General features: G+C 43.3%; 1 protein-coding gene and 1 long non-coding RNA gene across 2 annotated transcripts in view; one reads left to right on the top strand and one right to left on the bottom strand.

Annotated features, from left to right (window-relative positions):
- Window positions 1-20,758, bottom strand: part of PSMD3 (proteasome 26S subunit, non-ATPase 3) — an 816,031-nt gene that overhangs the window by 552,452 nt on the left and 242,821 nt on the right. The window lies entirely within an intron of this gene.
- LOC122788099 lies at window positions 267-19,718 on the top strand. Its single transcript, XR_006362606.1, has 3 exons — window positions 267-290; window positions 6,720-6,724; window positions 19,641-19,718. It is a non-coding gene; the product is annotated as an uncharacterized LOC122788099 (long non-coding RNA).

Here is a 20,758-nt window from a genome sequence, read left to right as displayed (position 1 = left end):
GGAATGTAATTTTTTGAGAGGGTACCAGTTGTGATTTCTTTTCGTTTATGGTGTACCCTAGACAAGTTAGAACTCTTTTTACAAATGCCAGATGGTTTAGAAGAATGTCCTTGTTTTCTGCCTAAATTAGACAATCATCCAGGTATGGATAGATTTGAATATTTCTTTGCCTGCAAAATGCAATTACTGGTGCCAGGTACTTTGTGAAGACCCTGGGCGCAGTAGATAAGCCAAAGAGCAGTGCAGAGAAAGTACAGTTTTGTACCTACCATAAATGTAGATGTTCGAGTGTATACACTGCTGCAGTTATTACACTTGGGTTTATCCCACCGTCAGGCGGTCCCTCAGTCGGCCTGAGTTCCAAAGTCTTGGTCTGGCGTCTGTTGCTGTCGCTTCTTCCCTGACATCAGTGCGACAGGGGTATATAAGATGCAGCCGACAACATTTTCTTCAGTTTTTCTTGCCCCCGATGTCAGGTGCCCGCAAAAAGGTAGGCTATGCAAATTGCTAATAAAACATACATATGAAAAGCAATCAAAAACTTTCAGTTACCAGCAAATACTCCCCATAGGTAGCAAAGGGTATAAGGCTTAGGTATGTACCAGCAAGAAAGAGGGGAAGGAGGGAGGGTAGCCTGGACTGCAGCAGTATATACACTCGAACATCTACATTTATGGTAGGTACAAAACTGTACTATGTTCATCGTGTTACACTGCTGCAGTCATTACACTTGGGTAGAATCCCAAAGCTGAGGTAGGGTGGCTGGTTCTATAAGGCATTGGGGGTGGCTATAAGGCCCTGCAGCACTGCATTGGCAAAGCCAGCTCTGGATTTAGAGTAAAGAGGCAGATGGTAATGCTTGGTAAAGGTATGTACAGAACTCCAAGTTGCTGCTTCCAAAATGTCCTTGGTAGGTACTCCTCTGAGGTAGGCAGTTGAAGTGGCTGTTGCCCTGGTGGAATGAGACCTAATGCTGTTAGGTACAGTTTTCCCATGGTGTGTATAGCAGAAACGTATACAGTGTCCTATCCATTTTGAAATGGTCTGTTTTGAAATGGCTTTTCCCTGTGCTCCTGCAACATATGCTACAAACAATTGCTCAGTTTTCCTGAAAGCTTTGGTTTTGTCCAAGTAGAAGCGTAAAGTACAGTTTTGTACCTACCATAAATGTAGATGCTCGAGTGTATACCCTGCTGCAGTCATCACACTTGGGTTATCCTGCAGTCAGGCGGTCCCGCAGTTGGCCCGAATTCCAAAGTCTTGGTCCGGCGTCGGTTGCTGTCGCTTCTTCCCTGACGTCAGTGCGCCAGGAGTATATAAGAGGCATCCAACGCCATTTTCTTCAGTTTTTCTTGCCCCAGATGTCAAGTGCCCCCCCCCCCCCCCAAAAGATGGTCAGTAGGTAGTACCAATAATAAAAGCTTAGCACAAGCAACACATCCCTCCAGCTATAAGTAAATACACCACAAAGGTTGTATCAGATTTTAAGGTATTGAAAGGTTTTAGTTAGGTCAGAGGGGATGGAGGGAGGGTAACCTGGACTGCAGCAGGGTATACACTCGAACATCTACATTTATGGTAGGTACAAAACTGTACTATGTTCATCGTGTTACCCTGCTGCAGTCATCACACTTGGGTTATCCTGCAGTCAGGCGGTCCTGCAGTTGGCCCGAATTCCAAAGTCTTGGTCCGGCGTCGGTTGCGGACGCTTCTTCCCTGACGTCAGTGCGCCAGGAGTATATAAGAGGCATCCAACGCCATTTTCTTCAGTTTTTCTTGCCCCAGATGTCAGGTGCCCCCCCCCCCCCAAAAGACGGTCAGTAGGTAGTACCAATAATAAAAGCTTAGCACAAACAACACATCCCTCCAGCTATAAGTAAATACACCACAAAGGTTGTATCAGATTTTAAGGTATTGAAAGGTTTTAGTTAGGTCAGAGGGGATGGAGGGAGGGTAACCTGGACTGCAGCAGGGTATACACTCGAACATCTACATTTATGGTAGGTACAAAACTGTACTATGTTCATCGTGTTACCCTGCTGCAGTCATCACACTTGGGTAGAATCCCAAAGCTAAGGATGGGAGGTGGAGTCAAACAGGGTTAGAGGGGGCTAGAAGACCCTGCAAAACTGCAGTGGCGAAGCCAGCTCTAGTCTTAGAGTAAAGTGGTAAGTGATAGTGTTTGGTGAAGGTGTGTACTGAACTCCAAGTTGCAGCTTCCAAAATATCCTTGGTTGGCACCCCCCTGAGGAAGGCTGTAGCTGTAGCTGCTGCCCTGGTGGAGTGGGGCCTTATGCTAGCAGGAACTGGTTTTCCATGATGGGTGTAGCAAAAACGTATGCAATGTCCTATCCATTTGGAAATGGTCTGTTTTGAGATAGCCTTTCCTTGTGATGCTGTAGCATAGGATACAAAAAGTTGGTCAGATTTTCTGAAAGCCTTAGTTTTGTCCAAGTAGTAACGTAGCTGCCTGTGTATGTCCAAGGCATGCAGGAGTCCTTCTCCTTTGTTCTGTGGATTTGGAAAGAAGGTGGGTAAGTGGATGGTTTGATTTAGAGCCACCCTGGATACCACCTTTGGCATAAAGGAGGGGTTAGTTCGTAGAGAAACTGTCTTGATGAAAAATGAGGAAAGGCTCTACTGCCATTAGTGCCTGTAGCTCTGAGACTCTTCTGGCTGAAGTAATTGCTAGCAGCAGGGCAGTCTTCCATGATATAAACTTTAAGTCAGCTGAGAAAGCTGGCTCAAAAGGTGGCAGCGTAAGTTTTTCCAGAACAAAATTTAGGTCCCAAGTTGATGTTGGCGCTCTCCTGGGAGTCCTAATGTTTTTTGCCCCTCTGAGATACTGCCTTAGAAGTGGATGTGAAAATAAGGGAGGATCCATGTTGTAGTGAGCTGAAATAGCGGAGGCGTGGATTTTAATAGAGGAAAAAGAAAGTCCTTTGTGTAACATCTCAGTTAAATATTGCAGAATCTGAGGCATGTCCAGCTGAAGGGTACTTTGGCCTTTAGCTTGGTTCCAGGCGCAAAATCTTTTCCATTTGTCTGAGTAGGCTTTCCTGGTGCTGGGCCTCCTGGCCTCCAGAATGACATCCATAACAGCTTGTGAAAGAGGGGCTGGCTGGTTGCTTAGGTGATGTGCCATGCAGCCAAATTTAAGGTTTTGAGCTGGCTGTGTAGAATCTGACTGCCTTGCTGTGTGATTAGATGAGGAATTTGTGGTAAAATCCATGGTGGGCTCTGGGCCATGTTCCTTAGTAGTGGGTACCAGTGCTGGCGTGGCCAGTCCGGGGCAATGAGCATCATTTGAGGTCTCTCCATCCTGACTTTCAGCAGCACCTTTTGACAATGGAGGAAAGGCATACATTTTCTAACTGAATGAGCGTCGTCTACTTTCCAAGCTTAATGGTGAATTGTCCTTGTGCAAAATTTTGAAAGCTGATGGTTTTTGGGGTTGGCAAACAGATCGATGTCTGGGTGCCCCCATTTTTGAGTTATCATTGCAAATACTTGTGGATCCAGTTTCCACTCGTGGGGATCCATGATGTTTCTGCTTAGGTCGTCTGCCAATGTGTTCTTTTTTCCTGGCAGGAATTGAGCTTGTAATTGGACTTGGTAAGCCAGTGCTGTGTTCCACAAAGTCATTGCTTGCCTGCACAGAGGGTAGGAGTGTGTACCCCCTTGTTTGTTTATGTACCACATTACTGTGGTGTTGTCTGTCCTTATTATAAGCTGTCCTGGATGTAAGAGGTCCTTGAAGACTGTCAGAGCATTCTGTACAGCTAGCATTTATTTTTGATTGATGTGCAGATTCCTTTGATCTGCAGTCCATATGCCCTGAACGCACCGTCCTGCCATGTGTGCCCCCCAGGCATAGTCCGATGCATCTGTTGTCATAGTTTGCCTGGCTGGGGGTAAGGTGAAAGGCTGACCCTTGTTGAGGTGACATGCCTGTGACCACCATAGAAACTCCTGTTGAAGGCAGGGAATGAAGGGCATCACTGTTTCCAAGCTGTGGCTGTGTTGAGACCATACGCTTTTCAGGTACCATTCTAATTTCCTCATATGCAGTTTTGCAAATGGTATTAGTAGTATACAAGATGCCATGAAGCCCAAGGCCTGCAGAATTTTTCTTGCAGGGAGTTGGGTCTTTGTTGCCATTATTTTGAAGTACTGAGTTAGTTGTAGTTTGTCTGGCGTCAAATAAGCCATCTGGGCCGTTGTATTCAAGCTGGCACCCAGGAATGTCATATTTTGTGAGGGTACTAGTTTTGATTTCTTTTCATTTACTGTGTACCCTAGGCAACTTAGAAGTTGTTTTACAAAAGTCAGATGTCGTAAGAGAATGTCCTTGCTTTCTGCTTGTATGAGACAGTCGTCCAGGTATGGGTATATTTGAATTCCTCTTCATCTGCAGTATGCAATTACTGGTGCCAGGCATTTTGTGAAGACCATGGGTGCAGTAGATAAGCCAAAGGGCAGTGCAGAGAATTGGTAATGGGTTGAACCTGCAATGAAACGGAGGTATCTTCGGCAATTTTGTCTGATAGGGACATGCAGGTATGCCTCCTTGAGGTCCAACGTTACTAGCCAAGCTTTCTTGCCCAACATGGGAAGAAGCTGCTGTAGTGTTAGCATCTTGAATTTGGGTACTTACAAGAAGGTGTTTAGAATTGAAAGGTCCAGAATGGGTCTCCAAGCATTGTCCTTTCCGGGGACTAGAAAGAGCCTTGAGTAAAATACTTGGCCTTGCTCCTGTGTAGGTACCAGTTGAATGGCTCTCATGTCCATGAGAGCTGTAATTTGTTTTTGTGCCTCTGCCCATTGATTTTGTGGCAAGTTTGGCATTCCTTTTATCCTTGGCAAGGTGTGGAAATGGAATCTGTATCCTTGTGAGATAATGTCTAGGACCCATTTGCTCTTTGTGACGATGTGCCAGTTGTCTATAAAAAATGCAAATTTTCCTCCCAAGGGAGCTGCCAAGAGTTTTTTGCTTGGCAGTTTGAGGTTTAAGTCATTGCGTTTGTCTTCTAGTAGTTTGGGACCCGTCTTCTCCTCCCTTCTGTGTTGCAGTGCCCCATTGGCGAGGTTTGTAAGGGATTTGTGCTTGTCCTCTGCCCCTTGGGCGTCTGTATTTACTCCTCTGTGGTCTGTCAGAAGCTGGAAAGGACCAATTCTTTGCTGGCCAATTTCTGCTGAAGCGTGGGGGTTGTACCTGTAAGAAATCTTTGACCGTCTGCATAGATTTTGCCTTATCCTCCATTTTCTTTAAAACCTCTTCTGCTTTAACCCCAAATCCTGCTGTAAGGGTGCATCTAGTAACTTTGCTTTAACATGATCAGGCAGAGTTTGTTCCTTTAACCAAGCATGCCTACGTATAAACAGACCCAGTAACAGCTGCTCTACAAGAAGCTTCCAAGGAATCAAATCCACATTGTAAAGTATGCTTGCCCACCTGTTCAGCTGCATGCAACAGATCCTGCATTTCTTTGAATTCAGACTGTTGAGGGTGCGTGCTCATCTTTTGTTTTATTTGAGACATTAGGAATTGCTGGTATTTCAGCATGTGAAATTGACAATTTAGTGCTCTCATAGCTAGAGTAGCTGAGGTGTAACCCTTCTTCCCCCAACTACCTAGTGCTCTGGAGTCCCTTTCAGAGGGTACAGGATTTTTAGCCATAGAAGCCTTAGCCCCTTTGGGACCCTGGGAGACCATCTCTGGGTCAGCAACAGGGCTTTTGTAAAGGAATTTGTATGAGTCAGGCACTCTATAATATCCATCTGGTTTGACTCGAGCAGGAGGCAGAGAATCTGGACTTAGACTAGATTCTAAGTAAACATCATCCACAATATATAAAACTGGAGGGATAGCAAGTGGTCTGTGCTGGGGGAGTTAAAGGAACTCTCGGAGCCTTTTCTTTGAGTCGGAGTAGTCCTGACCTTCCCAGTGGAAATGTTCCCCCTCATGGTATATAAGGTTTCCCAAAGGAATAGTCTTCAGGGGGAGAAGCTGAGGGAATGGAATCTTCAGCATCAGAATCTTCATAAGGGGGAAAGGAGTAATCCTGTTCCTCAGAGGAACCTGAGGAAATAGACACTTGATCAGAGGAGGCATAATCCTCCTCTTGTCTAGGCCTTTTGTCTGGGGGGAGTTGGGAACCCCTGATTAAAGAAATCAAATCTTCCGCCATTTTAAGCATCTGTTTCTTAGGCATGGGGCCTTGAACTGGAGACTGATGTGCAGTCTTTTTTGGTTTTAGAGGAGTCTTAAGCTTAGCGTAAGATTTTATGGTGAGAGTAGTCTGTCTGAAGACACCTTCTGTAACCGAAGGTCTTTCCGCAGCACCGGCTTCTCCTTCTGCAATGTTGCCGGTAGGACCTAAAGAAAATGGCTGCGTCGGCCTAGAACTCTCTGCTTGAGAATCCGAAGCAGTCTGGGGTTCCAATTCTGCGGTCGTCAGGGGCTGCGTAGGCACCTCACCGAAAACTGGAGAACCGGCGACCAGCCCAGCCGAGGCCTTGGAGTCTGGCTTGGATCTAGGCTGCCTGTCTTTATCTTTGCGTTTTTTATGCACGCTGGTAGCCGGTTGCTCCGACGGCATAGAGTAATTAAATTTCCTACCGAAGTTGTGTCGTGCGAAATCAAAGCGTCGCTTTATAGTTCGCTTACTGAACCTAGCACAAAACCGACAACCAGTGACATTGTGGTCTGGGCCTAGGCAAGGTATACAATAAGAATGAAAGTCCTTATGAGGTATTTGCTTCCCACAAGAAATGCAACTGTTACTTTTTCTGACATCGGACTGAGGCAAGAAAAGGTTCCCCAACGGGGTACTTAGCTTTGAAGACTTCGGACTGAAATTCGATTCGAAAATCTCAGGTGTCTGTAGACAGGCACTTGCGAACTGCTTCTGCTTCGGGTACTGTGCGGCAAGAAAGACTGAAGAAAATGGCGTCGGATGCATCTTATATACCCCTGGCGCACTGACGTCAGGGAAGAAGTGGCCGCAAAAGACACCGGAACAAGACTTTGGAATTCGGGCCGACTGCGGGACCGCCTGACGGCAGGATAACCCAAGTGTGATGACTGCAGCAGGGTAGCACGAACATCTGTCTGTGTATGTCCAAGTAATGCAGAAGTCTCTCCCCTTTATTCTGTGGGTTTGGATAAAAAGTTGGCAAGTGAATAGTTTGGTTTAGAGCCACACTTGATACCAACTTTGACATAAAATTAGGGTTTGTTCTTAAAGATACCCTTGTCTTGGTGGAAAATGATGAAAGGTTCCACTGCCATTAGTGCCTGTAATTCTGAAACTCTTCGTGCTGAGGTTATTGCCAGGGGCAGAGGGGTTTTCCAAGAGAGATATTTTAAATCTGCTGAGTTCGCTGGCTCAAAAGGAGGTAAAGTTAATTTTTCCAACACAAAGTTGAGGTCCCATGTTGGAGTTTGTGCTCTACGGGGTGGTCTTATGTTTTTAGCCCCTCTGAGGTACTGTTTTAGCAAAGGATTAGAAAAATAGGTGGGTCCGTGTTGTAATGAGCAGAGATGTGGATCTTGATGGATGATAAGGAGAGGCCTTTGTCCAGCATCTCAGTTAAATATTGTAGTATCTGAGGAATATTTGGGACAAGAGGGTCAAGGCTGTGAGCCTGGTTCCAAGCACAGAATCTCTTCCATCTATCCGAATAGGCTTTCCTGGTGCTAGGCCTTCTGGCCTCCAGAATGACATCCATAACAGCTTTGGAGAGAGGAATTGCTTGCTTGACTAAGGAATCTGCCATGCAGCCAGGTTTAAAGTCTTTAGCTAGCTGTGAAGTTTGTGATTGTTGTGCTGAGTCAGAAGATGTGGGATTTGAGGCAAAATCCAGGGTGGCCCTTGTGCTAAGTTCTTAAAGATTGGGTACCAGTGCTGGCGTGGCCAGTCTGGGGCAATCAGGATCATGTTTGGCTTTTCTTGCCTGGCTTTTATAAATACCTTTGGAAGGAGAGGTAGTGGTGGGAAAGCATATACTTGTAGGTTTTTCCAGCTGAATGAGAGGGTATCCACTTTCCATGCTTGTGGGTGGTAAATCCTTGTGCAGAATTTCTGTAGCTGGCAGTTCATTGGGGATGCAAACAGATTTATGTCCGGGCTCCACCATTTTTGTGTTATCATTCTGAATATTTGTGCATGTATTTTCCACTCGTGCGGATCCATGATGTTTCTGCTTAAGTCGTCTGCCAGTGTGTTTTTCTCTCCTGGCAGGAATTGTGCTTGCAGATGAACTTGATAGGTTAGAGCTGTGTTCCACAAGGTCATGGCTGGTCTGCAGAGGGGATAAGAATGAGTGCCCCCTTGCTTATGTACCACATAACTGTGGTGTTGTCTGTCTTTAGCAGTAGTTGTCCTGGATGCAAAAGTTCCTTGAAAGCTGTAAGGGCATTTTATACAGCTAGCATCTCTTTTTGATTGATGTGAAGATGCCTTTGTTCTGCGGGCCACCTGTCATGAATACATTTTCCTGCCATATGTGCTCCCCAGGCATAATCCGATGCATCTGTTGTCAGTGTCTGCCTGGCTGTGGGTTGAGTGAAAGGCTGTCCCTTGAGGTGACATGCTTGAGCCCACCATCGAAACTCCTGGTGAAAGCAAGGAATTAGTGGTATTACTGTTTTCAAACTTTGACAGTGTTGAGACCAGACACTCTTTAGGTACCACTGTAGTTTCCTCATATGCACTCTGGCATATGGAATTAGTAGTATGCAAGATGCCATGTAACCCAAGGCCTGCAGAATTTTTCTTGCAGGGAGTTGGGTCTTTGTTGCCATCAATTGAAAATATTGAGTCAGATGTCCTTGCTTGTCTGGCGTGAGATAAGCCATCTGGGCCATTGTATTCAAGCTGGCACCCAGGAATATTACCTCTTGTGAGGGCACTAATTTTGACTTCTTTTCGTTTACTGTGTACCCCAGGCAACTTAATAACTTTTTTACAAACGCCAGATGTTTTAGAAGAATGTCCTTGCTCTCTGCTTGAATCAGGCAGTCGTCCGGATACAGATAAATTTGAATTCCTTTCTGTCTGCAAAATGCAATTACTGGTGCCAGGCACTTTGTGAAGACCCTGGGTGCAGTAGATAAGCCAAACGGCAGTGCAGAGAATTGGTAGTGCATTGAACCAGCTATGAATCTTAGGTATCTTATGCAGTTTTTCTGATAGGGACATGCAGGTATGCCTCCTTGAGGTGCAAAGTTACGAGCCAAGCCTTCTTGCCCAGCATGGGAAGAAGCTGCTGTGGTGTCAACATTTTGAATTTTGGAACATCCAGGTAAGTGTTTAGAGAAGAAAGATCCAGAATGGGCCTCCAGGCTTTGTCCTTTCTGGGAACCAGAAAGAGTCTGGAGTAAAATCCTTGTCCTTGCTCCTGTGTTGGTACCTTTTGAATAGCTCTCATGTCCATGAGTGCTGTAATTTGTCTTGGCATTCCTTTTAGCCTTGGCAGAGTGTGAAAGTGGAACCTGTAACCTTGAGATACAATGTTGAGAACCCATTTGATGCCAATTGTGACAGAAAAATGACAGTTTTCCTCCCAAGGGGGCTGCCAAGAGAGAACTGTTTTGGCAGCTGTAATGGGAAGTCATTGGGGCTGTTTTTTGTAAGGTTGAGGCCTTTCTTCCCCTTCTTTCTGAGTTGATGCACCGCATTGTCAAGGCCTGTAAGGACCCTGTGGTTGACCTCTACCTCTTGGACGTCTGTATCTGCCCGTTTGAGGTCTGTCTGTAACTGGAAAGGACCAAGTCTCTGTTGGCCAATTTCTGCTAAATCGAGGAAGATGAACCTGTAAGAAGAAATCCTTCACCGTTTCGCACAGATTTTGCTTTATCCTCCATTTTCTTTAATACCTCTTCTGCCTTAACTCCAAATAAAACATCCTGCTGCAAAGGTGCATCCAATAATACTGCTTTGACATGATCTGGTAACGTCTGTTCTTTTAACCAAGCATGTCTTCTAATGACAGATCCTGTAACTGCTGCTCTACAGGAGGCCTCTAATCAAAACCGCATTGCAAAGTATGTTTTCCCACTTGTTCAGCTGCATGCAATAAATCCTGCATTTCTTTATAATTAGGAGGATCTGAGTTTGGAAGCATTTTTTGTTTTAACTGAGACATCAAATATTGCTGATATTTTACCATGTGAAACTGGCAATTTAAGGCCCTCATAGCTAAAGTTGCAGATGTATATACTTTCTTCCCCCATCTGTCTAATGCTCTGGAATCTCTGTCAGAGGGGACTGGATTCTTTGCTGAGAAGGCCCTTACCCCCTTGGGGCCCTGAGAAATAGTTTCAGGATCAGCAGCAGTGCTTTTATAAAGAAATTTGTGAGAGTCAGGGACTCTGTAGTATCTGTCAAGCTTAACTGGTGCAGGAGGTAAAGAATCAGGATTTAATCTAGATTCAGAATACACATCATCCACAATATCTAACACTAGCGGAATAGCAAGGGGTCTGTGTTGAGGCAATAAAAGGAAATCTCTGAGCCTTTTCTTGGATTCTGAATAATCCCGGCCCTCCCAATAGGAATGCTCCCTCATGGTATGTAAGGTTTCCCCGAAGGAGTAGTCATCTGGCGGAGAGGCTGAAGGAACTGATTCCTCAGCATCAGAATCCTCATAAGGGGGTAAAGAGTATCCTAGGTCAGAGGACGAAACTGAAGAGATGGATACCTGGTCGGATGAGTCATAGTCTGCATCCTGTCTAGGCTTTTTATCAGGAGGGGGATGGGACCCCCTGATCAGGGTAATTAAGTCTTTGGCCATTTTGAGCATTTGTTTCTTAGGCATGGAGGCCTGTTCCTGGTGAATGTTGAATTTGTTTCTTTGTTTTTAAAGGAGTTTTAGATTTAGCAGAAGATTTAATGGTTAACTGAGTAGGTCTGAAAACACCCTCTGAAGCTACGGGTTGTTCAGCTACTCCTGATCCCTCTGAAGGGTTAGTCTCGGTAGGCTGTAAATCTGGTGCGTCCGAAGGTCCAGCCATCTCCAAGTGGGAGTCAGAGGCGGCCTGAGGTTCTAAAGAAGCAGTTGTCAGGGGCTGCGAAGGTGCCTCGCTGAAAACTGGAGAACCGGCGACTGGCCTAGAAGAGGCTTCGTCGTCAGTTTTGGGCCTCGGATGCCTGTCCTTGTCTTTGCGCTTTTTGTGTATTCCGGTCGTCGGTAGTTCCGACGGCATGGTATAATTGACTTTTCTGCCAAAATAATGTCGGGCAAAATCAAACCGACGTTTAATAGTGCGCTTGTTAAACCTAGCACAAAACCGACAACCAGTGACGTCGTGGTCTGGGCCTAGGCATGGGATACAATAAGAATGGAAATTCTTATGAGGTATATGCTTTCACCAAGAAATACAGTTATTAACTTTTACTGACATCGGTCTGAGGCAAGAAAAAGTTTCCCCAATGGGGTACTTAGCTTTGTAGAAAACTTTGGTTCTGGATTCGGAAATGAAAATCTCTGGAGTCGGCCGACCGGCACTTGCGAACTGCTTTTGCTTCGGGCACCGCGCGGCAAGAAAGACTGAAGAAAATGGCGTCGGCTGCATCTTATATACCCCTGTCGCACTGATGTCAGGGAAGACGACTAACAGTGGGTAAAACTGCCTTCCAGTTTATAGCCTGCTACAGACCACCCTCCCAAACACAGGAACCCCACTCGGCCTTCCTGAGAACACTGAAAAATATGAATGTCTCTCCAAACACCATTATAATGGGCGACTTCATCTACCCAAACATAGACTGGGAGCATTACTCTAGCTCGAACACCCTAGCTCAAAGGTTCCTAGAATTCATAATCTCAAATGCTATGGAACAACTTGGTACCACTCCCACAAGAGGGGAAAACATACTGGACCTGATCATCACCAACATGGGGACTCTATGCTCCAGACCAGAAGTGTATCCCTCACTGGTAAGATCAGACCATAAACTGATATCACTGGATATTCAACATCCCGATCCCACCCCCTGTCCAGAAAACCGCAGTGAAAAACTTCTCTAAAGCAAATTTCACACTCCTCAAAACTGAGGTGGAATCCTTCAAAGCCCCCGGGCCTGTGGAAAATACGGCCCAGACCGCAGAATCCTTTATAAATGCATTCTATGAACACCTTCAGGAATGCATGGATCATGCAATCCCAAATAAAACCAAGACCCAATCCTCCAAAGGCAGACGTCCTGTCTGGTGGACCCCAGCCATAAACAAACTATACAATAGAAGGAGGAAGCTACTACATGATGGAGCAAAATCCCAAAAAGGGAAGACATCTCTGATCAGTATTAGCAAAAAACTAAGGGCACTCATAAAATCGTCTAAGGCCAGCTTCGAGAGAAAAATTGCACAGGACACTAAGGATAATCACAAGGCTATCTTTAGTTATGGTAGGAACCTGGGTGGGAATTCCCAGATATGCTCAGAATTAGTCCAAAATGACAAAATACACCGAACCCACAGACATTGCCAACATCCTAGCTGACAGGTTCAGCACAAACTTCTCCACCCCCTCCCCACCAAAAGGGCAAATATCTATTCCAGCAGAGTGCTGCCCCCTTGACATCTCAGATCCTCAGGTAAGAGCCGCCCTCTCCAAAGCAAAAAAACACAGCATCAATGGGACCAGACGGTGTCCCGGGCTGCTTCCTACATGAACTCCAAGAAGAGCTAAACCCAAAACATAAAACTACTGTTCAATCTAAGCCTTACTACACGATATGTACCCAAAGAGTGGCGTACAGCAACAGTGGTCCCTCTCCACAAAGATGGTGCCTCAACGGACCCTGGAAACTATCGCCCCATAAGCCTGACTAGCTTGGTCTGCAAAGCTATGGAAAGGATCATCATGGACCTCATAAATAAAGATATTGGGGACCTACAGACACTGGATCCTACCCAGTTCGGCTTTGTTAAGGGCAGATCCTGCCTCTTAAACCTGGTCGACTTCTTTGAAACAATCACCAAGGCCATTGAAGAAGGGAAGGTGGTCCACACAGTCTACCTGGACCTCGCTAAAGCCTTCGATACAATACCCCACTCAGGCATTATAGATAAGCTCATCAGCTTAAATATAAAACCCTATGTCACTAGATGGGTTGCAAACTGGCTCAAGGACAGAACCCACATGGTTAGAATTGCTGGAGCCATGTCAGACTCCAAACCAGTTACAAGTGGCGTCCCACAAGTTCAGTCCTGGGATCTCTCTTGTTCGGTATATATTTCTCGGAGGTACAGGCCAACACAGAAGGACTGTGGCTGACCAAGTTCGCAGATGACTGCAAACTGGGCACCATAATCGACTCTCCAGCCGACACAAGCATCCTCCAAAAGGGCCTCATAGAAACAGACAACTGGTGCCAGAGCCATGGCCTCAAGCTAAACGCCAAAAAGTGTATAAGTCATCCCCTTTGGCAAAAACAAAGTGCCCACAAATTACCACATAGGTGGTAATCCATTAAGTATAGAAGAAGTAATTAGGGACCTGGGGACCCAAGTTGATAGCAATCTCTCATTTGACAACAACATTTTATATAACCCACCTAATCATGAAGGGATTCACATATAGATTAGGGGAGGTCATCGTGCCTCTTTACTCATCAGGCCCATAACAGAGTACAATGCCCCTTTTGGGATGTACCTTACCAAACACCTGCAGCAACTGGAAAGACCCCAAAAGTACCTCACCAAGAGGATCAAAGGGCTCAAACAGATGCCATATGCCGCCCGGTTAAAGAAACTCCAGCTCTACTCAGTGGCATACCGCCTGCTCAGAGGCGACCTGTGCCTGACGTATAAAGCCATGTCCAACCCAGAATTAAGGGACATGCTGCACCTCAAAAAATTCAAATCCCATCGAGCTACACGCTCGAGAGACTTGAACCTCAGCACTGAAATAAATAGGACATGCTGGAGGGACAGATTCATAACCCAGAGGCTCCCTTCACTCTGGAATAAAATCCCAGTCCAGGTTAGGCAGAGTCCCTCATTGACTCTTTTCAAGAGGAATCTTGATGAGTGGATGGGAGATCGTAAGTTTACCCCGGGTATCAATTCTGTGTCACTGTTAGACAGAGGCACAGTATACTAACCTCGAAAAAGGGCATAGCAAAATTAATTTAAAATGGGTGGCGAAAGCCAAACATACTCTGGCTAGGCTTATAAATGCCCTAGGGCAGATAGCCTAGTATGAACCTATGAACCTATAAGAAGCGACAGCAACCGACGCCGGACCAAGACTTTGGAACTCAGGCCGACTGAGGGACCGCCTTATGGCAGGATAACCCAAGTATAATGACTGCAGCAGTGTAACACGATGAACGTCTGGAAATGCAAGTAGCCTGCTTTGAAGCAGAGGTATCTTCTGCAAGATTCCTTTATTGGGATATGCAGGTAAGCCTCTCAAGTCTATAGTTACCAACCAGGTACCTTTGCCTAGCATAGGTAGTAACTGTTGAAGAGTCAGCATCTTGAATTTTGGAATGTCCAGAAATGTGTTTAGAGTGGATAAGTCCAGAATTGGATGCCATGATTTGTCTTTTCTGGGTACCAGGAAAAGTCTGGAATAGAAACCTTGTCCTTTTTCCTCTTCTGGTACTGGTTGAAAAGCCCTCATGTTCATGAGGGACAGAACTTGCTTCTGGGCCTCTGCCCACTGATTTGGTGGCAGATCTGGCAATCCGTTTGGGGTTGGCAACGTGTGGAAATTAAATCTGTATCCCTGGGATACTATATTTAAAACCCATTTGTCCTGGGTAATAAGTTGCCAGTTTCATGCATGAAGTGCCAGTTTTCCCCCCAAAGGGGCGGCTAAAAGGTAACTGCTTGGTGATTGTAGAGGGAAGTCATTGAGGCTGTTTATCATAGGGAGGTGCCTTGTTGCTTCCAGATTTGGAGGTGGAGGCACCCCATTGTTTTGTTCTAAAAGTTCCTTGGGACTGAAACCTGGAGCCTCTGGACTGTCTTGATTTTACTTTAGCAGCTCTCAAGGGGACTGGAAAGGATCAGTTCTTAGTAGGCCAGTGCCTACTAAATCTTGGAGGTTGCACTTGTAAGAAATTTTTCACAGTTTGCATAGATTTAGCTTCATCTTCCATCTTTTTTAACACTTTGTCAGCCTTATTACCAAAGAGACGGTCCTGTTGTAAAGGAGCATCCAACAATTTTGCTTTAACATGGTCAGGCAGAGTTTGCTCTTTGAGCCAAGCATGCCTTCTTAGCACAGATCCAGTTACGGTGGCCCTGCAAGAGGCCTCCAAAGAATCAAAACCACATTGCAAAGAATGTTTTCCAACTTGTTCAGCTGAATGTAATAAATCCTGCAAATCTTTATTTTCCACACAGTCAGAGATTAACATAATTTTCTGTTTAAGTAGTCCCATGATATGTTGTTGATATTTAAGCATATGAAATTAACAGTTTAAAACCCCAATTGCCAAGGTTGCAGACGTGTAAACCTTCTTACCCCATCTATCCAGCGCCCTGGAATCTCTATCAGAAGGGGTAGGACTTTTAGCAGTAGAGGCCTTAATGCCCTTGGGACCCTGAGAAATAGTTTCAGGATCAGCAACAGGATTTCTGAAAAGGAATTTGTGGGAGTCAGGAACCCTGTAGTATCTATATGGGTTACAAGGAGCCGGAGGCAGAGAATCAGGAGTCATACTAGACTCTGAAAAAACATCAACAACAATGTCTAGAACAGGTGGTATAGCCAAAGGCCTATGCGGAGGAAGAAGAAAATCCCTAAGTTTCTTTTTAGAGTCAGAGAAATCCTGACTTTCCCAGTGGAAATGTTCCCTTAAGGCATGTAAAGTTTCCCGAAAAGAAAAATCCTCATGTAAAGTTTCCCCAAAAGAAAAATCCTTAGGGGGAGAAGCAGAAGGAATGGAATCCTCTGCATCAGAGTCCTCATAAGTAGGAATAGACAAATCCTGTTCATTAGAAAAGTCAGAAGAAATAGAATCCTGTTCAGAAGATTCATAATCAATGTCTTGCCTAGGCCTCTTAGAAGGAAGGGGTTGGCTACCCCTGATCAGAGTAATTAAATCTTAAGCCATTTTGATCATTTGTTTTTTAGGCATAGGGGCCTGCACATGTGGCCCAGGCGTCGTTTTTTTAGACATAGATTTTGGCCTTAATTTAGAAGATGGCGTCGGTCTAATATACAAATCCGTAGGTCTGAAAACACCCTCAGAAGCCGGTGCCTGCACAGTGGCTTCGGACCCATATAAGGTAGACACATCCACAGGTTCTATAACTGAAGAATCTCGCGGCATACCGGACACCGAATGGGTCTCAGTAGAGGCCTGCGAATCAGAAGTAGCGGGTATCAAGGGCTGCGAAAGCGCATCACTGAGTACTGGCGACTGGCTTAGGAGAAGCGTCCTCGTTGGTTTTGGACCTTGACGGTCTGTCTCCGTCTTTTTCTTTGCATTTTTTAGGTATTTCGGTAGTCGTATTGCTAAAAGACGACATTTCTGGATAATTAAATCTTGAGCCAAAATATTTAGAAGCAAAAATATACAGACGTTTAATCATGCGTTGATTAAATTTAGCACAAAACCGACAGCAAGACACATTGTGGTCAGGGCCTAGGCAAGGAATACGGTACAAATGAAAATTCTTATAAGGTATTTGCTCCCCACAAGTAATGCAATTATTAACTTCTACTGACATCGGTAAGGAGCAAGAAAGTTTCCACAATGGGGTACTTAGCTTTTAGTTGAAGACTTCGGTTCTGAAACTCGAAAACGAAAATTTCAGGAGTCGGCCAACTGACACAAACTGCTTCTGCTTCGGGCACCGCACGGCAAGAAAGACTGATGTAATGGCGTTGGCTGCATGTTTTATACCCCTGACATCATGGAAGAAGGAACAGCAACCGACGCAGGACCAAAGACTTTGTTAATCAGGCCGACTTTGCAACAGGGAAACATGAAGAACATCTACCCGTGGATTTTACTCAAGAGTTTATGACTGTCTAAGAGCTGCAGAAAGACGAGACTTACTTGCTTTGGCCAAGCATGCATTTTAGGTCATCATAATGAAAAGGTATTTTATAAATTTTCAATTATTGATCAAGTTAAAAATTATCATTCTAGGCAGGATGCTGAAGAGGATTTAGACTAGAAAGAGTATTGTTGGCAAGTTAGGTTAAATGCATGTGCATATCAAAGAATGAATGACAGAAAAAAAATGTAAAGCTGTTTTGAATAGGAAAGGGTTAAAATACTGAAGTAATTGGTCATGTGATTTTAATAAAGTATTTATTCTGTGTTGGTTTGTTTTTGCAACCAGGTCTGAGGAAGTTCAATCTGAATTAAAGCACTTACCAGTTGTGTTATTAAATAAAGTTATTTCATTTATTTTCTGGGCCGTTTTTGTTAGATATATATATATATGTATATATATATATATGTATATATATATGTATATATATATATATATATATATATATATATATATATATATATATATATATATATATATATATATATATATATATATATATATATATGTATATATATATATATATATGTATATATATATATATATATATATGTATATATATATATATATATATATATATATGTATATATATATATATATATATATATATATATATATATATATATGTATATATATATATATATATATATATATATATGTATATATATATATATATATATATGTATATATATATATATATATATATATATATATATATATATATATATATATATATGTATATATATATATATGTATATATATATATATATATATATATATATATATATATATATATATATATATATATATATATATATATGTATATATATATATATATATATATATATATATATATATATATATATATATATATATATATATATATATATATATATATATATATATATATATATATATATATATATATATATATATATATATATATATATATATATATATATATATATATATATATGTATATATATATATATATATATATATATATATATACATATATATATATATATATATATAAATATATATATATATATGTATGTAAATATATATATATATATATATATGTATATATATATATATATATATATGTATGTAAATATATATATATATATATATATATATATATATATATATATATATATATAGCAGTCAGGGCCCAGTCCACCTCAAAGAAAAAAGACGAAGAAGCAGAGGAGCCGAAGGTAGAAGCACTTTCAATACCAACTTAGCCCTACACTCACAAATGGAGCATCCAGAATTCAGATGCGCCAGACACAAACAATAGGCGCATTTTAACTGTGCACCCTGTGAAGGCAACTTGTGCCCACAGGAAACACACTTCTTAAAACCTTTCTCCATCTCTCTCAACCTAAACCACATAAACAACATTAACTGCAAAATACAATGCATTAATGACAGACAAAAAGGGCGGGAAGGGAAAAGGGATGACACAATTACAATTGACTACCCACCTACCTAGCTATCCTGGAAGGAGCAAAGGACAAAAAGTATCACTAACTTCTCTAAACAGAAAAAGTACAGCACAGCCAAAGACCAAGCTACAGACACAAATGGAGGCAAACTAAATCTGGGGAGTTGCTGGAGGAGCGGGGAACTATGGGTAAGGGAGGCAGCGCAAAAAAAGCTAAAGACTTTAGAAAGTACAGTTGTGTACACTTATCATAAATGTAGATTTTCAAGTGTATTCACTGTCGCAGTCATCAGCTGTGGATTATTCCCTACTGTGGTAGCCCTTGGCTGGCCCGAATACCAGAGTCAATGTTTTTCTGCGTCAGCTGTTGTCGCTTGCTGTCTGACGTCAGGTCGTCAGTGCTACAAAGGAAGGCAGCCGACGCCATTACATCACTTTTTCTTGCCCTTACCAGTCAGAGATCCCAGTAAATATGGTAAAATGGTCCTGGTGGCTAAAAGCCACTGTTAGCAACGCATGTCTCCCTAAAGGGGTTTATATCAGTCCGTCGAAACTGCTGAATATCGAATACCAGATGTTCGAACTGTAAAGTTCGAACACTGGTAATCGCGAAGCCACAGCTCACTGAATTCTTTCCCAGGGAAAGAATTCGGTGGGCCGTTTCTGTGGCTTTTTGAGTATCAGGACTGTGGTGGGAAGTTACGGGTTGGGTTCAAGTAAGTGTGCGATTATGTGGATTTTGGGGTTAGGTGGGTGTGCGATAGTGAAAGACGTAAAGGTTAGGGTAGGATAGGGGAGTTAAGGTTAGGGCACGGGTCAGGTGAGTGAGCGATAGTGACGGATCTTAGGGTTAGGGTTTGGGTTAAAGTGGATAGGTAGTAGTGTATGTACAGTTTAGTGTAGGGTTAGTTATAGGATTTTGAGTGTATGTGTATGGATCGATGTTGTTTTGGTAGGTTTGTGTTGCGTGTGTGTTTCTTGCAACAGCAATTTTTTTTGCAGTTTGTGGTTTGAAGTTCGAACATATGTTCGAACTTCAGTCGTTTTGATGAACTGATATAGACCCTCCCTAAAAAAAGCAGATATAAGGGGGAAGGAGAGTGGGAAACCATGACTGCAACAGTGAATACACTGGACTATCTACATTTATGGTAAGTGTACACAACTGTACTATGTTCTTTGTGTTTCACTGTTGCAGTCATCACCTGTTGGAGGATTCCCAAAGTTCAGGAAAGGGATGGTAGGATTAATAAGAGACCTAGGAATGGGTCAGCATGCCCTGCAGAAAGTACAGTTGTGCACACTTATCATAAATGTAGATGTTTGAGTGTACTCACTGTTGCAGTCATTACATTTGGGTTATCTGCCTGCAGGTAGCCTTCAGCCGGCCTGAATACTGGAGTCTTGGATTCCTGCATCGGATGCGGTCTCTTCTTCCATGACGTCAGGGGTATAAAACATGCAGCTGACACCATTACATCAGTTTTTCTTGCCCCAAATGTCAGGTGTCCCCACAAAGGGAAGCAATTATATGTTGTTACACCTCCATCAAAAAGCAAATACACCAAAAAGCTTAAAACAAGAAGGAAAGGTAGAGCCAAAAGAAGTCAGGGGGCTGGAGGGAGGGTAATCAGGAGTGCAATAGTGAATACACTTGAACACCTACATTTATGTTGTGTACACAACTGTACTATGTTCTTCGTGTTTCACTGTTGCAGTCATTACATTTGGGTTAATTCCCAAAGCGAAGGAAGGTAGGAGGAAGTTAGAGAGCATTAGGGCCAGCTATTAAGCCCCGCAAAACTGCAGTGGCAAAACCAGCTCTGGATTAAGAAAAAATAGGCATGTGGTAATGCTTGGTGAAGGTATGTACAGAGCTCCAGGTATCAGCTTCTAGGATGTCCCTTGGTAGGAACCCCTGTGAGAAAGGCTGCAGAGGTAGATGCAGCTCTGGTGGAATGTGATCTTATCCCGTGGGGTGGGTTTTCCATGGTGCTTATAGCCGAAATGAATGCAATGGGTTACCCATTTAGAAATGGTTTGCTTTGAAATGGCCTTCCCCTCTGCCCCTGCAGCAAAGCCAACTAGCATCTGTTCAGATTTTCTGAGAGGCTTAGTCCTGTCCAAATAAAATCTAAGTTGCCTGTGCACATCCAAAGAGTGCAGAATTCATTCTCCTTTGTTTTGTGGATTCGGGAAAATGGCGGGCAAATGAATGGACTGATTTAGGGCCACACTAGACACCACCTTGGGCATAAAGGAAGGATTGGACCT

Source organism: Protopterus annectens, chromosome 13.part0 (assembly GCF_019279795.1).
Source record: "Protopterus annectens isolate FY-2018-M chromosome 13.part0, PAN1.0, whole genome shotgun sequence".
NCBI lineage: Eukaryota > Metazoa > Chordata > Ceratodontiformes > Protopteridae > Protopterus > Protopterus annectens.
Note: the sequence above shows the minus strand (reverse complement) of the source record. Positions and strands in the feature narration are given on the sequence as shown.